The sequence below is a fragment of the Psittacula echo genome (genome assembly GCF_963264785.1).
Source record: "Psittacula echo genome assembly, chromosome: 6".
Taxonomy (NCBI): domain Eukaryota; kingdom Metazoa; phylum Chordata; class Aves; order Psittaciformes; family Psittacidae; genus Psittacula; species Psittacula echo.
The window spans coordinates 41490677-41509602 of NC_137743.1; the positions used below are offsets into that span (position 1 = coordinate 41490677).

At 44.2% G+C, this 18926-nt stretch overlaps 1 protein-coding gene across 3 annotated transcripts in view; it reads left to right on the top strand.

Annotated features, from left to right (window-relative positions):
* The first annotated feature begins 14006 nt into the window (after nucleotides 1-14006).
* GPD2 (glycerol-3-phosphate dehydrogenase 2) overlaps nucleotides 14007-18926 on the top strand; it is a 65467-nt gene continuing 60547 nt past the window's right edge. Inside the window, exons 1-2 of one of the 3 annotated variants that reach the window (XM_080620492.1) lie at nucleotides 15211-15342; nucleotides 15490-15582. The gene's annotated coding sequence lies outside the window, so the exon portion shown is untranslated. Of the gene's footprint in view, nucleotides 14140-15210; nucleotides 15343-15489; nucleotides 15583-15656; nucleotides 15733-18926 lie in introns of those variants that run through there. The other 2 variants (XM_080620491.1, XM_080620493.1) reach the window with 2 other exon arrangements.

The following is an 18926-nucleotide window of genomic DNA, read 5'->3' on the forward strand; positions in this document are numbered from 1 at the left end:
CTTCTGTCTGAAAGAGCATTTATGTTTTGAATTCCAGAAGTAACCTGAAGGACATGAAGAACAGAGAAGCAAGAGATTCCCCTGGAGAAAATGGAGCACTGGAAGCTGGAACACTCTGTTGTGATTAGAAGTAAGAATTACGCTCGGTTTAAGATGATGCGTATGAGCCTTGCCTTCTTGTTGTGTAATTTCAAGCCATCAGAAAAAAATCTTAATACTTGTGATGAAATTATGGTTCAGACTGGGTTAATGAGCATGTAATATGATACTTATCACTAGAAGGTGATGTGTTTCAATTTCCAAATGTATTTCCAAAGAACAACAAATGTATTTTCCAAGAACAACAAAGAACATTTGTTTCATGAGAGAGCTGAAGATATGTCTTCCTTAAAAGTATGATACTTCACAAGCAAACTGAAAAATAATAGTAAAAATTCTTATCTATTGTATTTCTGCATGCAGGGAGAGGGAGAACTGCAAGCATGGGAAAAAGCTGAGAGAATAAGTCAGGAAATAATAATAGCAGTAGTAATTAAAAAAGTAATAATAACAATAATGTATGTTTGCAGGGTTGGGGTACAATATTTTGCAGAAAATTTTAATCAGGCATTCCTTAAACAATTATAAAGTGTCCTGTGGAATGATCTGTCCTAACAAGACTGCCATGTTCATTTCCAGATCAGCCTCTACCATGGCTTCACAGGTTGGTCTGTAAACTAAAGGCCTGTAGAAAGGCAGGAGCATTTTGCTGTCTCAATGGCCTTACAGCCTGTGCAAACTTGTACGATTGTGCCAGATTCCTTCTTTCTGAGCTTTAAAAAAAACCCTCCTATTTCCCTCAAATCCCGAAATGTTAATTTTCATCTCTGATTAATCTGAAGACCAGTTGAGGCTCCTTTTATTAAGTCATGCAGACTCCTACCTGCTTCCTGAGGGCTAAATTTGGCTGAGAAAACCGTTGTAATATTGTGTAATTAATTTGCCAGTCAAATAATTTCTTCAGGGTTATAATTTACTTATCTGTCTGCAACCCTAATGAATCTCCCAGTTCAGTAGGTTAATCCTGTTTTCTGCCCTTTTATCTCCTTTTTTAACTCTAATTTTTGTAATTCTTTAATATGGGCTGATTTGTAACCTATAGTTTGGGGATGTTCTTATGATGTTCTCACTGCGAACTACAAAAAACCAGCTAAACACTTAGTTCATGATGACTGTGAGCTAATGGATCACTTCCTCGCCTTACTCCTCCATTTCACCACAGCAAACAAGGGAGTCAATTCAATAAAAATCAAAGATGGAAAAGCACAGAAGAAAAAACAATTTGTATTTGGAGGACTTGTAACTTCATTCAAGCTCAGTGTAACATACATGCAGAACTTTCCAAAGCTTACTCTGAGCACTGTATTCCCTCATTAGTGGCAGTAGGTAAAAACTAGTCAGTAAATGTAACGTTGGCAATTCTTTTAGTTGTTTAACTTTGCAAATCACAACTCTGTCCTTGGTTGTGGTTTTTTTTCTACTATATTTATTAATTAAAATTGTTTGCTAAGTGGCATAAATAAGTAGCTAGTGTGTTGTTCATAATCTTTGAAATTTGTCATTTTACAGTTTTCCTAATCTCCAGCAGGAATGTGGTTTTGGTGCAGGATAGGAACACTAAATGAAGTAGAAACAATGTAAGAGATTTGTGAATATTCTGCACTGACTCATTTGGATACTTCAAATGGACGATATGATCGTGTGATGGAAGAAAAACAACTTTAGTTGTTTATTTCTAAATGGCTGATGCCATTGCCACAGGCCTGGTCCAGCCTTGTAGCAGCTGTAACAGAGGGGAAGGAAAATGCTCCCAGGGGAGCAGAGACCTCGTTCAGGCAGAGGAATTTGGGATGGCGCAGGGCAGCGAATGCCTGCGGCTGGGCTGCATTCGGGAAATGAATACTCCTCATGTTTGGTTTATACTGCTATGCTTTACTGCTGTATTTTATTGAATGAGAGTGCCTATTTTAAGATGGAATTTTGAGTGCAAACGTTTAATCCTGGGAAGAAATGCAGTGTTAGAAACCTGTATCAGAAAGAAATGTAGAAATGCCTATATGTCTGTTCAGAATGTCACTGTGATCAGTATGCAGTGCGTACATGAGGTCGCTTTGAGACAGAACTCTTTTCAGGCTGGACTTCAGAAATCCATTAGCTTGGAGAAAAATTCCTGTGGAAAATACAGAGTGAGTTTAAGCATATTAAGAATAGATGAAAAATGCAAAAACATGAGCAGATTTCAATGAAAACACCCTGGGGATGAGGCAGGCCTCCCTGAAAGGCGTGAGGTTTGAGGTACCAGGAATGAGTTAATCCCACCAAGGAATGCGGAGGAGCTGCCAGATAACAGTGACATTGTTTTTCCCTGATGTCAGCACAGAAACCCAAACACAAAGAGGTGAATGTAGTCTTCTGAGGGAGTTCTGGAGAAAGTTGAATGTCCAACTTGTGCCTGCATCCCGTAGCGCTGAAAACTGCTGGGCACAAGAGAAGAGTGTTTCCTGGAACTGGGGCTGCCTCTAGGCATCTGGGCAAGACCTCATCTGTGGGTGACAGTTGAAGGATCATGAGATGTGCATGTGGCAGCACTGGGAGCTGTATTGCCGCTGTCCAGAACCAAGAGGGGTCCATTTCTTTGTCCTCAAGTCCAAAGAATGTGCACTTCTGGTAGGCTTGGCCTTATCATCAAGTAGATTTATAGCCATCTGTGGGTCATTTTTTACTTTACAGCTCACTGTGAGCCATCTTATTTTCATAGCATCCACCTGTTGAGTCTTGCTTGAATAATTCAATTTATTCTGTATTAGGTAGGTGATGGTCCAGGGGATATTTAGATCTAGCTGCAATAGACGCGTTGTTTCACTTTAATATAGGCAGCACATAAGCTCTTGTATTGACTCCATGGGGATAGTAATTAAATACTTGGTGATATGCTTTGGATTCATAGCTGCTCTTCTCAGCAGCTTGAATGTGCTCTGCCTTGATCCACCTTCCACATGGGAAGTCTCACAATTGGACTGACTGTCCATCACAGCTGAGAAAGCCATAAAGGCATAGTAATATCTGTATTATTCATTTTCTACTATTCTGAGGTCTACAGAAAGGTAAACAAAAAGAGGAAAAAAAAGGAAAAGAAGGTTTTAAATTGCTTTGTGTTTTTATTGCTGTGGTTGGTATTAACCTACCCTGCGCCCTTGGCTCAGCCTCGTTAGGAGCCACTGCTATTCTGTGCTTTGTCTTAACAGATAAACCAAACAGTTTGTGTGTTGTGTTAATTATGAAAATCAAATTCAGTAACTCCTCAAAAGCTGCTGCTAAAAATCTGTTTTGAAGAAAGTCAAGCTGTTAAGTCCTGCTTCCTGACAAGATGGAAATCCATGAGTCGCTGAGGTTATGAATGTGTAGACGGGGGTACATAAGAGGAACTATGCTCAGTAGTGAAGGGTCCTCCTTGTCTTAGGTCACCTGAAACAGCTACAGCTGCTTGTGGCGCCTTCTAAGAGTGGACATCAAACACACTATAGTATTATGTGTTATGAGATAGAAGCATCCTGAGGGGAGAGCAGCACATCTCATGGAGATTGTGCTTACATTCTGAAAATAAACATGGAGAGCAGGACCGGGTAGTTCCCAATAAAGCTAGTGGAAGTTGCTGGTTTTACTGGGGTAATGCAACCAAGAAAACCTGTCTGGGCTGTTTTTCCTTGAGTATCAGGCCCCTACACCTGCCAAGTGCATACTTAGATGAGAAGAATAACCTAGAAGAGGTGCATTTTGTGTCACAGTAAGTAATCTCCTACTGAGCAGTTTAGAAGCTTAGATTTGTTAGAAAAATCCGAGATTAAGGAAAATGCACTGAAGAAGCAGCTGGGTTAGGCAGGTTTTCAGGGTCTTTTCTCGTAGCTGCGTGCTCCGGTCCCTTTGAAGGCTTCCGGGGGTCCCGAAGGGAGTTTAGGGTACAGACACTGGTCAGGCACCGAGAGGTAGAGGAGGAGCGCAGGCGTTAAAACGCAGACTGCGAGGAGGGGACGGGCTTTTCCGGCAGGTACTCCCCCTCCAGCGAGGACGGAGCTTGTGCAGCTGTCGGGACCCGCTCCGCGCGTCTGGTCGCTCTATTCCACGGCCACGCGCGGTGCCGGGGGAGTCCTGAAACGCCGGAGGCAGCTATATAGAGAAAGGGAACACAGGCGGGTGGGTGACTGGGGGTGGCAGGGGCAATAGGGCTGCCTACCTCTGATGGCGCCCGGCGAAAATATCATATAGCCGGGGATGTAGCTCAGTGGTAGAGCGCGCGCTTCGCATGTGTGAGGTCCCGGGTTCAATCCCCGGCATCTCCAGGGGCTTATTTTGCTTTATTTTCTCTCTTTTTTTTTTTTTTAACTCTTCTCCCCGAAGGAAGAAAACGGCGGCGTGTCTTCCCGGTCGGGAATCCCGCGAGGAAAACGAAAGGAAAGCGCTCTGGGCTCCGGCCGCTGCGGGTTTTCTGCCAAACACAAAGGGAAAAAAAAAACAACCAAAAACAAAAACAAAAGAAAACAAATGCAAGCTGCATTGGCCGGGAATCGAACCCGGGCCTCCCGCGTGGCAGGCGAGAATTCTACCACTGAACCACCAATGCGCGCCCTGAACGTTTTCGTGGAGGCCCCCTGCATACCTCCATCGATCGTCCAGAAAGTTTCTTAGAAAGTGCACAATGTCTATCTACTTTATTCCTGTAAAGTATTAAAACCCCCTAGGAAACTGCATAATACACTCATCATAAAATCACAGAATCCCAGGTTAGAGGGTACCTAGGAACATCTAGTCTGACCCTTCTAGGCAAAGCATGATATAGACTACCTGGCCCAGCATCCTATCGAGCTGCATCTGAAGTGTCCAGTGTTGGAGATTATTCCAATGGCTGCTTGTTCTCAGTGTGAAAAATTTTCCTCTTGTGTCCAGCCAGAACCACCCCAGGAGTAACCTGTACTCATTACCCCTGCTCTTTTCCATGTGACTCCTTGTAAAAAAGGAGTATCCATTTTCTTGGTAGCCACCCCTTAAATCATGGAACGTGGTCATAAGGTCTCTCCTAGGCTTTCTTTTCTCAAAGCTGAACAAGCCAAGCTCTCTCAGCCTTTCCTCATATGGCTGCCCTATCCTTGTATTATCTCTGTGGCCCTTCCCATCATCCTTTACATTTAAAAGCTTTCAGACCAAGTCACCCAAGTGTATTTTTATTCCTTTTCCATATCAGAAAGACTGTGCCAGTCAAGGGTTTAGAGGCTCAGCTCATGTGATCTACTGATAGAGGAATCCTCACCATTCAATGCCTGAACTTTGGTCTCCTTGCTGTGTCAACTGATGAAGCTCTCTGGATCCTGACATTCCAATGCAGCATAAATTTGTGCAGTGATAAGATATCCAGAGAACACCACCACTTGCACTGCAATACAGTGATGCCATGTTCTAATATAAATTGTGCACAGTCTTGACATTTAGTTTCTCTTGGTGGCGCTCCCATGAACAGCCATACCTAATTGTTTAAGGAAAAGCAACATTAAGTGTTTCACCTTCATTAGATGTGTGTATGAGAAGCACAGCTGTGCCTAAGATACATTCCAGGCAGAATGGGCATCTACCACCAATCATTACAAAACAGGTGTTTTCTGAAGAAGAAAACAGATACATTATCTGTATCTGGCACTACAGATAATGTTCCAGGTTCCTGTGTGAACATACATTAACACCTAAAGCTTCCCTACAGAGTCTCCTGCCTGCTTACCAGACCTGCAGCAGTCACCTAACTCTTCCCAACCACACATTCAGTTTGTGGAAAGGGTGAAATTTTCCTGCACACACAAAGCAGAAGCTGAGCAAAACTTGTGTTCTTAATAAATCTGGAAAGAGAGTCAAGACTGCAATTTGCTCACCAGCCAGTTGGATACCAGGGACACCCCCAGCCCAGAACAACAACATGGGCCCGCAACAATGGCACCACAGTTCCCTTCCCTAAGCTTAATTGCAATTTCTTCCTTTCCACTGGCAGGAGGAAACACAGTAAATACTTCAGATAATAACTGTTGTTTAGGCTATTGCTTACAGTCACATCTGCCAGCCTAGAAAAACTGTTTTCCCAGACAAGCGTAGAACCAGGAATCCCAAAGCAGTTAAGCAAAAAACATTCGTATTGAGAAGACTCTAATTCACTATTTTAATATAACTGAAAGTTAGTCATGCTGAAGTAACAGCAACCACTGACCAACTCGTTTCCCCCCTTCTCCTACTTTTATTCTCTCATTTCTTTTATTTCTGGAGAGTTGAGGCACTGCAGGCAAAGGTCAGCTGGCAGGGACAGACTGGTGATGTCTCTGCATGGCCACGTGAGAACCAGCTGCAATCTGTACGAGAGAAGAGTCCTTGGACCCGCTCTCCTGGGCTGATCAGGGTCATTCACAAAACATGCTGTGCTTCTGAACTGCTGCTTGTTGGGGAATCATTTTGCAGAGGGTTGCCACAGTAGCAAACTTTGCACTATTAGCAAGCCTCTCTTGTTCCCAAGGTAGAAACAAAACTCATTCTCGCAGCTGTAGCTCATAATTTAGAGAACAGTTTTCCACGTCCATGAGACCATGGTTTGCATCTGCTTGGAACATCTGTGGATGTTGGATGACATACTGCAGAGATCTGTGTAAATCAGGAGGAGCTTGGCAACTCATGTGCCTCAAGGAGCTCAAAAGTTGCTCTAGAACATGCTCCGGAAACCCTTTTTCAAACTGCATGACACAGGCTCATACTTGGCTTCCCTTTTAAAATGACCCTATGTAGGAGAGTGCTGAATGAAGGAGAGAATTGAGACCTGTAATATTAGACAATGGTGGTCTGGAGCCTCAGAACAGATGAAAATTTCATAGGATCAGTTCAGCTGATTAAGAATCTGCATCCTGTTCCAGTGAGACAGTCTTTCGGACATCATTGTCGTAATCATCACAATGGTTAGGAGAATGCTCCCTGAAAAACATCAGTGCAGGAGGAGATGTTCTGTGCAAAGCCAGCAGAGCAGTGCAGGACCATCCAGTGAAATTACTGTCTGAAATTTAAGTACAAATACTTCATAAAAACAAATGTGTCTCTAGCTGTCATCTATCAAATATCTGTAGTTGTAGGAGTTCAGAAGATGGCTCGAATGGCATCAAGAATCCAACTTCATATAAGGTCATAGCATCTAGGGAACTACTTTTTAGAGAGATTGCTTAAAATGTAGTTTTGTACATTTCTACCCAGTATCTGATGAATGGGTGGGAGGGTTTACCTTGTGAGGGAACTGAGACATCATCCCCTTCGGTCTTGTTCAAGTCTTTCAGGCAGCTAAGGAGATGCCACAGACCTTCACCAGAAACAAGGCAAAACTTGTTACAGGAAGAAGGAAAAAGATTTTCTTTGGCCTTTTTATCCTCCAGAAGGGGACAAATACATTTTTTTTTTAATTCTGGGTCTCCTTTAAAGGGACTCGTACCTTAATGTTTCTGCCTAAGGCTTCCCATGGGCTTTGCTGCTGCAGAGCCAAGCCGTGGAACTCCAGGTCTGCTGTTGACCCTGCTGTGCATCTCTGAGGAAGATGCTGTAGCTTAGGGTCACCTGTAGCCTCAAACATCCCAAGTTCAGCTGCTGTGGCTACAGTAGGAACAAGGTAGGGATTGATAGATAGGCAGTGGTGAAACAGCTCAAATCAACTTAAAATTGCAGGTGTGGATTACCTGGGGTGGGGTGAGTGGATATCACTCATTCCCTCTGCCCTAGCACACATGGACACATGTTCCCATGTCATGCGCTACAATTGCGGCTGTGCAGCCACCTGCTTTAAACCTGGTGTTCCATCAATCCTTGTAGTGATAGATAAAACCAAGAAAGTGTGATGCCACAAACGTAGCTGTACTATTTGCTCTGATGGATCTCTTCATGCGCTGTATGAAATGGAGATCTTGTTAGAAATAATGCCTGAGGAGTAATTCAGGCCTGCCTGAAACATAACATACCTCTTTGTAAGAACCAACTGCCCAATCATCGGTTTCTCATGCTTAACTAACACATACGTAGTACTTCACTTTACTGGAGAAGTCTAGCCAAGACTTCTTACTGGCCCCCAAAATAATGAAGGATAACTTCAGGCCTTTCAAAATGGCTTCTAAGTCCTCATCAGTAAAGGCTCCCAAAGTGTGCTGTTGTCTCTGCTTCCAGAGTGCAGAAAAACTGTACCATCCCTGGCGAGTTCTCCACTGAGTGGAGTACATGCACATCAACTTGATTTTAACAGGTCACGGAATAAGCCAGGCATTTAAAAATATCCACCTAACCAAAAGGACAAATGAATACATATTGCAGAGCCTTCAGCAAAGATTGTTGAAATAAAACAAACAAAACAACCATGGTAATCTTTTAGGTAAGACTTATAATGTAGAACAACTTGTCAGTGCAGGTTAAAGTTTTAAGGCCTAGCAATTTTGACAGCGTCCCTTTGAGCACAGTGAGAGCACAGGGACGAGCAGGACAGCAAAAGGTCACTTGGTCACACATATCTGCTGCCTCTTTTAAGTTTATCTCAAGACCCACTAGGCACGTCCCAATTAATTATTTAAATCTGCAGGGAAAAATATGTCTGCAGATGAGCTACGACAATCTTAAATTCTGAGGAAGCTGCAGGATGGCTGGCATGGTCAAAAATAGTGCTAAGAGGAAGCCAGGGCACAATACCCGATTCACAGGCTCAGACACCAAGGGAAATCATTTACATCCAGTAATGCTGATTTGTTTCAGGTATCAGCCAAGTGGGAACTTACGGATTTTCCTATATCCCTTCATTTTCAACTGAACAGTTCTGGATTACAAAAGGTCACCAAACTCAAACTGACAATGATATATGTGGTTATTTAAAATAACTTTTCCCATACCAACTATTGATTATGTTGCTGGCAATCTGCATAAATTCCTTATAAACCTGTGGACACCCTGAAAATGTTTGTCCCAGGCACAGTTCAAATGGTGACGAACAAAAGCCATCAGGCAAGCACTGCTGGTGAAACAGGCATTGGAACAAGAGCCTCAAATCCTGTCAATTCATTATGTACTGGAATATAGGCAAGGGATTTCAAAGTGATTGTATATATCTTTGAACAAGTTTTCTAAGCTTTTCCCTAAACAATTCAATGGAGAACATACCTGGATAAAAAGTGTATTTTCACATGGGCTGATTCTGGCCTGTCACTATCTGAGAGAAAAAAATAATACAGCACGAATTCCAAAAAGCTTTTTGTGTTCTATTTTCTGAATATAATCTCTCACTGTGGCACAAATGAAGACAAAATAAATCATGTTTTTCATATTTCCTGCAACAACAAAGATCTTTAAACAATAGAAAATAAATACTCTTGAATAGTCCAAGCACTCTTGCTTTCTATAAGATACTGTCTTTCTTTTCTCTCTCTCTCCCAGTGAAATTCATGTTGTCTGTTAGACCTACCTCAGCTGTTTGCCCCAGAAGAATATGGATACTCCACATGGCTCCTTTTCACTGTCTGGCTCTCTAGTAGTTAAGTTGCTTGTGCTACCACTGCAGGGAGAGGGCAATTAATTATTGCATTTGTTCTACAACAATGAATGTGACCTGTCACCTTATTCTTTTAAGACTGCAATTTTTCGCATTTGTTTCTGTGACTTAGCCTAAAGTGTTATCTTTACATAACAGCAAACAATAAGACGTAATTATGATGGTAATACATTAGGTTTACTAGAAAAATCAGCCACTTTCTCTTTTCAGATACACATGTGCACACAAACACCGTGGATGTTTTAATCTGTTGCAGGGTAGGGGGGAAAATGACTCCACACTGGCAATAAAGCCTGGCTCAGCCAGCAAACTGAGTATCACGTGTGATGTACTACAGTTGTATTTCTGAATGATACTGGACACCAGCAGCCAGAGATGGGAATACTTCTAAATGTTTAATCATGGCCATGACTAGGTATTTTATTTTCTAATGGGAGGACCTACTGCAGGTCCTGCTTGAAAAAATCTCTGTAGAGAAATTCTGCTTCTGTTTCTGTCACTTCATTTCAAGTATCCTGCCATTATTACCCCTTGCTCCTCCCAAAGACTTTTTCCTGAAGACAGGAGAAAACATATTTGTGAACATACAAACAGATTTTCTTCATATGATACATAACACTGGCATATAGTCAGGCAACGGTCATAATCTTTTTCTCCATCTTCCCTTGCTAATGAAGAGAAACTGCCTCCAGGGTTAAGGACAACAGGTGAACTCTCCCTGAACACAATTTACACCTGCTGAGCACATGATTTCGGGCATCTAAAATTCTTGTCTTGGCACGTGTCCCAAGGACCAAGCCACATACACGGAGACTTCAAAGGTAATATTTTCATCTAGACATTAAGTGAAAAAACAGACTCAAGAGGGATGAATTCTGTGATACTTTTAGGTATCTAATTTTTTTGCTTAATGTTGTCAAAATCTGTCATTATTCAAACTTATGAAGACCAACCTTTACCAACCAGTAACTAAGTTAAAAACCCAGCTGGAAAAGTAGCTGAGATAAAAAGACAATGGTAGTTAAGGAAGCCTAATAAAGGGAGGAAAGAACAGCCCATCCCTTGCTTGGGGGTAGCTGAACATGTGAACAGGTAGAGAACCACTCCTGGAAAGGGAGATTGCTACAGAAATGTGATCCTTATAAAAGTTTTCAGTCATTCTTGGATTTACCTTTTACAAGAAGAGCAGTATGGCACTAGCGTCTTTTACTACCCTTTAAGATTTTCCTGGCTTGGAAGAGTTCGTGAAACACAGAAGTGCTGGGGTGCAGAATATATTTACTTGGGAACTGGATGTACACACATTTTACACTTATACGCTACTTTGTTTTGAATCGATCAAAAATTATTGTAAATTGATACTGACAATGCAGCCACATCTGGGTAGACAACAGCCCTGAGGGGTGGGAGGGTAACAAATTTGTGATGATGTTTTGAGTATTTGTTAGAGACAGAAGAAACAACAACATTTAGTATCATGTTAGTACACACATATATGGGGTAGGTATTCACACCTAGAACTTGTGTGTGTTGGATTATGCTGAAATTATTCAGCACAAATTGCATTTAAATTAATTTTTATCCTAGTCCAATTATTCTTCTTCCTCTCTCACACTCTAAAAAAAACCAAAAAACCAAACCAAACCAACAAACAAAAACCACACACACAAAAAACCTGAACAAAAAGCGCAACCAAAAAAATCCCTGAAACCCAACCAAACTATACCCCAAAAAAACAATGAATCCACTTTTGGGCCTTTTCCTTTCATTGTCCATTCATTCTGTCCAGCTGAGGTACTCCTGTAGATTCTAAGCTGGAGTATCTGTTGAGTACACTAATTCCAGCTGTCACTAGAGACCTTATTTCCTTATAAGAGCACTGCCATGTGCCTGGCATAAAAACTGCTTCCAGCACTGGTGGCCTGAATATCACTTACTTTGCAAAACTTCTGAAATCCAACCCTTGCAGTTGTTCACTGACTCTAAATGCTACCTACAGAATTGACAGCCATACCTTGCTATTGCAGCATCCAATTTAGCTCATCTGCTTATATCTGACCCAGGAGGGAGGGATTAGGTTCCTATGGCCTCCCCAGATGGGACCTGTTACTGACACTTCACTGGCTGACAGGAACAGGGAGCATGCCAGAAGGACACTGTGGGAGGGAGGTGTGGCCCATCCTTCATGGCAGCAGCAGGTTGTTTTACTGTGCCTGATAGAAAACACGTCTCATGCTGCCTATAAAGCACGTTGACTGAATAGTAAGCATGGAAGAACAGCAATAAAGGCAGTTTCTGGGAGGCAGCCAGGAAGCACAGTTAGAGACTCTGCTGATCCCTGTGTGCCTGGAAAACAGGGAAGCAAAAGGAGTACAGTGTAAAGGGTGTGGAAAGGCCCTGCATGTGTGACACCAACTGCAACAGGCAACTGATACAGCAGTATGTGGGCAGAGAGACTTCTGAAGGGCTTACGGGTATAAACAGTCATATGATCAGCTTGTGTTTTTGCCCTTCATGGAAAAGGAGATCCCAAATTCTTGTGGAACCACAACTGCAGTGCACTAATAATGTAAAGTTGCAAGGAAAAAAGACACAGCTAAAAGTTTAACAATGTGTTTTGGAGGAGGAGGAAGATCCTGGCTTATCACTAATGTGTGTCTCGCTTTCTCACTGCAAAAGAAGCAACAGGCAGGAATCTCCAGACGATTCCCAAAAAAACACCTAGCTATATTTGTCAGCTGTATCTGTAGGCCCCTGGAGCGTGGCAACAAGGATGAGAAACAAAGATGACCATTAGAGACCATAACTCCTAGCATCAGCTCTTCCAAGTCTTGTCACCTAGTATCACAGAACAGAAAGAAGAATGAGGGGATACAAAATCATAGAATCACAGACTGGTTTGGGTTGGAAGGGACCTTAAGGATCATTCAGTTCCAAGTCCGCTGCCACAGGCAGGAACACCTTCCACTAGACCAGGTTGCTTAAATCCCCATCCAACCTGGCCTTGAGCACTGCCAGGGATGTGGCAGCTACAGCCTCTCTGAGCAACCTGTGCCAGTGCCTCACTGGAAAACACTTCTTCCTGATAGCTAATCTAGATCTCTACTCTTGTCAGTTTAAAGCCATTCACCCTTGTCTATCGCTACCTGCCCTTGTAAAAAGCCCCTCTCCAGCTTTCTTGTTGGCCCCATTAGGCACTGCAAGGCTGCTTTAAAGGTCTCCCTCGAGAGACCCCAACCCTCAGGCTGCTAAAATGTCTCAAGGTATCACCCCATCAGCAACTTACAAGCCTTACACAAGTGCCTAGGGATGTTCAAGATTGGAAATCTGCTGTTTTGGAGAGGTAAAGAATTCTGACACTTTCAGCTCAGGAAGCCCTCAATAGAGAAAAACAAGCCTGCATACCCCACGCTGCAAAACTAAACTGAGATTCCCCTTGTCCCAGCACTTGTGCTCCAGAGTTCCCTCTCTGTCACAGGGCAAGTGTCACCCTGTGGTAGGCTCCTGAGGGCCTGCTCTGCAGCCTGCCTGCAGGTGGAAACTCTGGCTTTGCTGAGGACCTGGATTAGCTGCTAAACTCTGCTTCTGCCAAGTCTGGTAAAATCAGGAGCTCAGCGGGGTCTCATGAGAAGTTTCAGTCGAAGTAAAAGAGCTGGCAGGTGTATAAGGATGCTGAATTGTCATTTACTCAACCATTTTCATGCCATACTGCCACAGTATGTCCACTGGAGAGGACAACTGAAAGATACGAGAGTTTCTATACATCCATTATGCACAGCATATTTATTTTTTTTTTCTTTCAAAGGTGCATCCTCAGAGATTTAGCATTTTTCTGGTCTAGGATTTCCTTTGTGAATCATCCAGGTTATGAATATTAAAGCTCAACTACAGATCAAGAAATGTGTCGGAAAGGTCCTCTCTCTGCTGCACTGTTCACTTACCCGCTATGCAAGCAGTGAAGGATCTACAGTAAATAAATGGGCATTAATATATATTAATATAATGGATCTGTTTCCCATAAGGAAGAAACCTCTGGTGACCCGAAAGCGACCCACCACCAGAAATCCTCAGAAACGACGATGATCATCAGTTCATTCAAATACGAGTTGCCGGCTGAAAGGCAAAGGCGAACAGCCCCAATGCCCGATGCCCACAGGAGTCGTGGCCGGAGCCGGAGCCGCGCCCGCCAAGCCGGAGCCGGAGGAGGGGCCAGGCTCCGCGCCGCTCTCTTCAGCGCCGGAGCGGGAGGCGGGAACAGGCCCCGTCGGCGGGGCCTAGCGCGCGTCTTTTCTCGTGAGGCGAGCAGGCCTGCCGCAGGGCCCAGCTGAGGTCTGCCGTCCGGGCCAAGCGGCGGGCAGGGCGGGGAGGTGCCGTTGGCGTGAGGGCGGAGCGAGGTGGGGGCGGTGAGCTGCTGGCGGCAAGGCGAGGCGTGCCGCGGCCGGAGGAGGCGCGCAGGAAGCCGGCCGGCTTCCCTACTGCAGACCGGAGAGATACGCGGGCTCGCTCGGGCTCCTGCAGTAAGTGGCGGTCGGGTCTGGCGGCGAGGGTTCGACAGCAGGAGGGGAGCGGAGTGGAGTTTGTGCACCTGGGCCCGGCCGCGGAGAGGAGCGGTCCCCGCCTTGGGGGTGGCTGTGCGGGAGCCCCGGCAGCGGGCGCTGCCCCGGCTCGGAGGGTTTTTCTGTGCGCGGTCCATACCGGACACACGTGTGCTAGCCGAGGGTTAAACCGTAAAGTTCCCTTTATTATAAATCGCATCATTACCGTCTTTTTGCTTCTCCAGATCTTACTTTTGCAATGTGCAGTAGGAGCTTATGCTGCCAGGGGCTCCCAGCCCCCTCTCCCTGTTTTCTTTATGCTTTTGGGTAGAAAGAATAATAAAAAACTGGATTGTGTGGTTGTTTCAGGGAAGTGGTACGAAGTCCTTCGCAGCTGTCCCGCTTGCTTGTGCGTTGTCACCCTGCTCAGGGGCTGAGCTCTGTCAGTGTCCGAGCTCCGTCAGTGTCCTCGGATATGGAGGCACAGCCCCGGTGTCTATTTGCACTTGTGGGTATCTACATATAACAAACAGGCTTGCAGAACTCATCAACTAGAATTTATTTCTCAGACCTGATAGATTACAGTGTCTCCTATTATTAAAAAAAGAAAAAAGTGAATTCTGGGCAAGGAATAGCGTAGCTGTAGTTAGTCTGAACTTTGGAAAATGATGACAGTTACTTCTCATATTTGAACATATCCAGGGGACCATTTCTGGATGAGAGTATATCAGTCTTAACAAGTAAGCTCTAAACTTTTTTTGCATTCTTACCACTTCAGTAAGCATTTATAAGACCATGACTATAGGAAAAGATATAAACGCGTGTATGTGGAGACCCTGAGTTTAAAACAGCCACTTATTACCTGTGGAACTTACTCTGCTGTTTACTGTACACTGGTAGTACAGGTGTACTGAAATGGAGCTCCTTTCCACCTGTTGCTGGGAAGCAAGGGTTCCCTCCGCTCTGAGAGTGGCATTTTCCTCTTTACTCTGCTCCTTGCTACCTGCCCTTGTCTCTATACTGTGGTGACAGGCCCTCATATCAGGGAGCTGTACCTGCTGCAGCTGTGCCGGGCCTTCTTGAGGGGCAAAGGCATTGAATGGTATCAGGAGTGATGGCAGGAACACATCTCTACCCTTGCTCAGTTGCAGTGGATTCCCAGCTACTCACAGAACAGCTGCAGAGGTAAGAACTGCTTTCTGTTGAAGGCCTGGAGCACTGCAATTGCATGAGTCTGTTACTGCTACAGACTCTTGCATTTGTCTTTTATTGGTCCTCGGGGTCGTGGCTAGACTTCTCTGAATATCTTGTTTTCATTCTCCGTGTTTGCAGTCTGCTTCTGCACTCGAACCTCTTTGAGCCATGACTGCTAGTGGGCAACAGGGCTTCCATCCAGAAAGTGTCCTGCATGAGTGGTTTGCCCAGGTAATCACACAAAGTTTGGCCTCGAGATTCTGAAGTCCATTTTTGAGGTGATCTTCTGACCATGGATAAGAAGAAAGCTTGGAGACCCAGCCATACGGAGCATGGTGTATTTTTAATTGACATTAATCACCTTTTCTTACTTATTCATAGGTATGGTTCCTCAGAAATGTTTAGCGATGAGCAGTGACTGACAGTCGTGAAGTAAAGACGCAGTCTGATATTTCAAGATCTCTAAGGGTTGATAGCTAAGGCAAAATCCAGTATTGTCTCTTCTAAAATAGCAATAATTAGAATATAATTAATGTCAGATGTTAGCAATTTTATTTAGTTTAACTTTGGATGAAAGTTTTGAGTAGGCACACATGCAGGAAAAATTCTACATGCACCTTCTGTCCAACTTATAGTGTAACTTTGTATATATATGGTTATACACTTTGTTTTTCTTAACTATGCGTGTGCATATGTATGCATGTGCAGGAGCATAGTAATAATAACTTTGTGACCTAGGCCTGTTTTACATAATGTAATATTTTCTCCAGATCCATTTTTACCTGAGAATTTGTCACTAACAGAAATTTGGAAAGCTGGATGGATGTGGTAGGTTCAAAGGCCATTAAAGCAAACCACTTTTCCAAATGAAAGCTCATGCAGGTTCCTTTCTGCTCCCTCCTTTGTCTTCACACAAGTCTCTGCAAGCTTTAGCAAATATTTAAAAGAAACATTCCTTTTCCACAGTCAGTTTGCAATACTTTCTACTTTCACATGGAAATATCCCAAGGGTTTCAAAAGAAGGGTTTGCATTTGGAAGTAGCTCTGTAAAGCAACAGCTTACTTTTATGGCAGTGCTTCTTTACATGCTGGAGAAGAGGACTTGGAGAATTATTTTACCTTTTCTAAAATACACAGGCCTGTGCTGCACCCAATTTCAACCTGAGGTCTGATAGCCTAGTTGCATAATTTAGTTCATTTACTGTATGTTGTTTGGCCTTTGGCTGTAGTGTGAGCCTGCATTTTTCTGGGAATTAGCTTTATCGCTGTGGGTGTGCCCGCTGCATCTGATGGGAGCTCATGGGTGTGAGTGGGACTGAGCCCTCTGCCTCCAGAAGGGTAAGGACAGCTGTACCCATGACTGACCTGGGTGCCTGCCTGTCCCCTTCCTTGTGGGCATGCTCAGGAGGGTGGGAGACAGCCAACAAGCCAAGTGCTGGGTAAAGAGGGAAACTAACACAAAATAAAAATTTGTGGCTGAAAAAAAGAAAGACTGAAGCAGGAAGTGGGAAACTGCTCACCTTTTAAAGAAGGAAGGCCTTGTGTGCTTGAGCTGCTCGATGGGTATTAGTGGGTCTAGGCTGTAGCTGCTTGAGGGTAAATGATGCAGAGAGCATGGACACTGTGGAGACTGCAGTGTCAGCAACAGCCATTTGCTCTAGGGGTCCACTGCAGCTGTGCCACAGATCTTGCCAATGTAGATGTACCCTATATCTTCCAAAAAGCGTTACTTTAGAAAACAGTTGTTATTACGTACTGAACAAATAATTTGTAATCACAACTTTTACAGTATCAGGGTATTGCTTCTAGAAGCATTCTGTATCCTGACATAACTTTGAGCCAGGTTCTCAAGTAACTCTCAAAGAGGCTTTCAGATGCCAGATGCACTTGCTCCAAGTTATCTCCAGATACTGCTGATTGCTGATGGAGCCTGCCCAGGTTGTCATTTCTCTGCTGTCTCCAGGTACAAAGTCTTGAGCTGTGCCACCCTTTTCTTTGCTTGGCAACGTGTTTCTCAAACCAAGGGTTGATTCTGATTTCGAAATGTTACTGAATGCATGCCCCTCCTCTGAGATTAGATTTGTGTATGTGTACTATCAGGTCTCAATCTTTATTCCAGTGTATAAAACTAGGCTACTTCCTTGACACGCCTAAGTAACCACCTAACGTGTAGCTATTTTTTGAGCAGGTACCTGTTTGCATGTGCAGGTCTATGTCCAGTCTTGTAATAAGCAAACTATTTTCAAATCCTTTCCTCTTTATTGTTTGACTAAGGTGGGAAAGAAAACCATGGATATAGTTCAGTATTAGGATCAAGCTGTGTTGGTAGACTGTCTAATGAAATATCTACATTAAATACAAGGGGAATGAAGAATATCAGAAGAAAGGGTGAACAGGTGTAAATTAACTGGGTTTAACAAGAACATTTCTGTCTAATTACAGTGATTGGTTTATAGTCTACCTGGACTTACGCAAAGTGTTTGACACTGTCCCGCATGACATCCTTGTCTGTAAATTGGAGAGACATCAATTTGATGGGCGGACCACTCGGTGCATAAAGAACTGGCTGGATGGCTGCACGCAAAGAGTTGTGGTCAATGGCTCAGTGTCTGGCTGGAGACCGGTAACGAGTGGTGTCCCTCAGGGATCTGTGTTGAGACTGGTCTTGTTCAACATCTTTGTCGGTGACAAGGACAGTGGGATTGAGTGCGCCCTCAGCAAGTTTGCCGATGACACCAAGCTGTGTGGTTCGGTTGATATGCTGGAGGGAAGGGATGCCATCCAGAGGGACCTCAACACGCTTGTGAGGTGGGCTGATGCCAACCTTATGAAGTTTATGCTAAGTGCAAGGTCCTACACCTGGGTCGGAGCAATCCCAGGCACGGCTACAGGTTGGGCAAAGAAGAGATTCAGAGCAGCCCTGCAGAGAAGGACTTGGGGGTGTTGGTCAACAAGAAACTGAACATGAGCCGTCTTTAGTGTGAGCTTGCAGCCCAGAAAGCCAGCTGTATCCTGGGCTGCATCAAAAGGAGCATGTCCAGCAGGTCAAAGGAGGTGATCCTGCCCCTCTGCTCTGCTCTCGTGAGACCTCACTTGGAGTATTGTGTGCAGTTCTGGTGTCCTCAACAGAAAAAGGACATGGAACTGTTGGAACAAGTCCAGAGGAGGGCCACGAGGATGATCAGGGGACTGGAGCACCTCCCATATGAAGACAGGTTGAGAAAATTGGGGCTGTTCAGCCTGGAGAAGAGAAAGCTGCGTGGAGACCTCATAGCAGCCTTCCAGTATCTGAAGGGGGCCTACAAGGATGTTGAGGATGGACTCTTCATTAGGGACTGTAGTGACAGGACAAGGGATAATGGGTTAAAACTTAAACAAGGGAAGTTTAGATTGGATATAAGGAGGAAGTTCTTTATTGTAAGGGTGGTGAGGCACTGGAATGGGTTGCCCAAGGAAGTTGTGAATGCTCCATCCCTAGCGGTGTTCAGGGCCAGGTTGGACAGAGCCTTTGGTGGCATGGTTTAGTGTGAGGTGTCCCTGCCCATGGTGGGGGGGTAGAACTAGATGATCTTAAG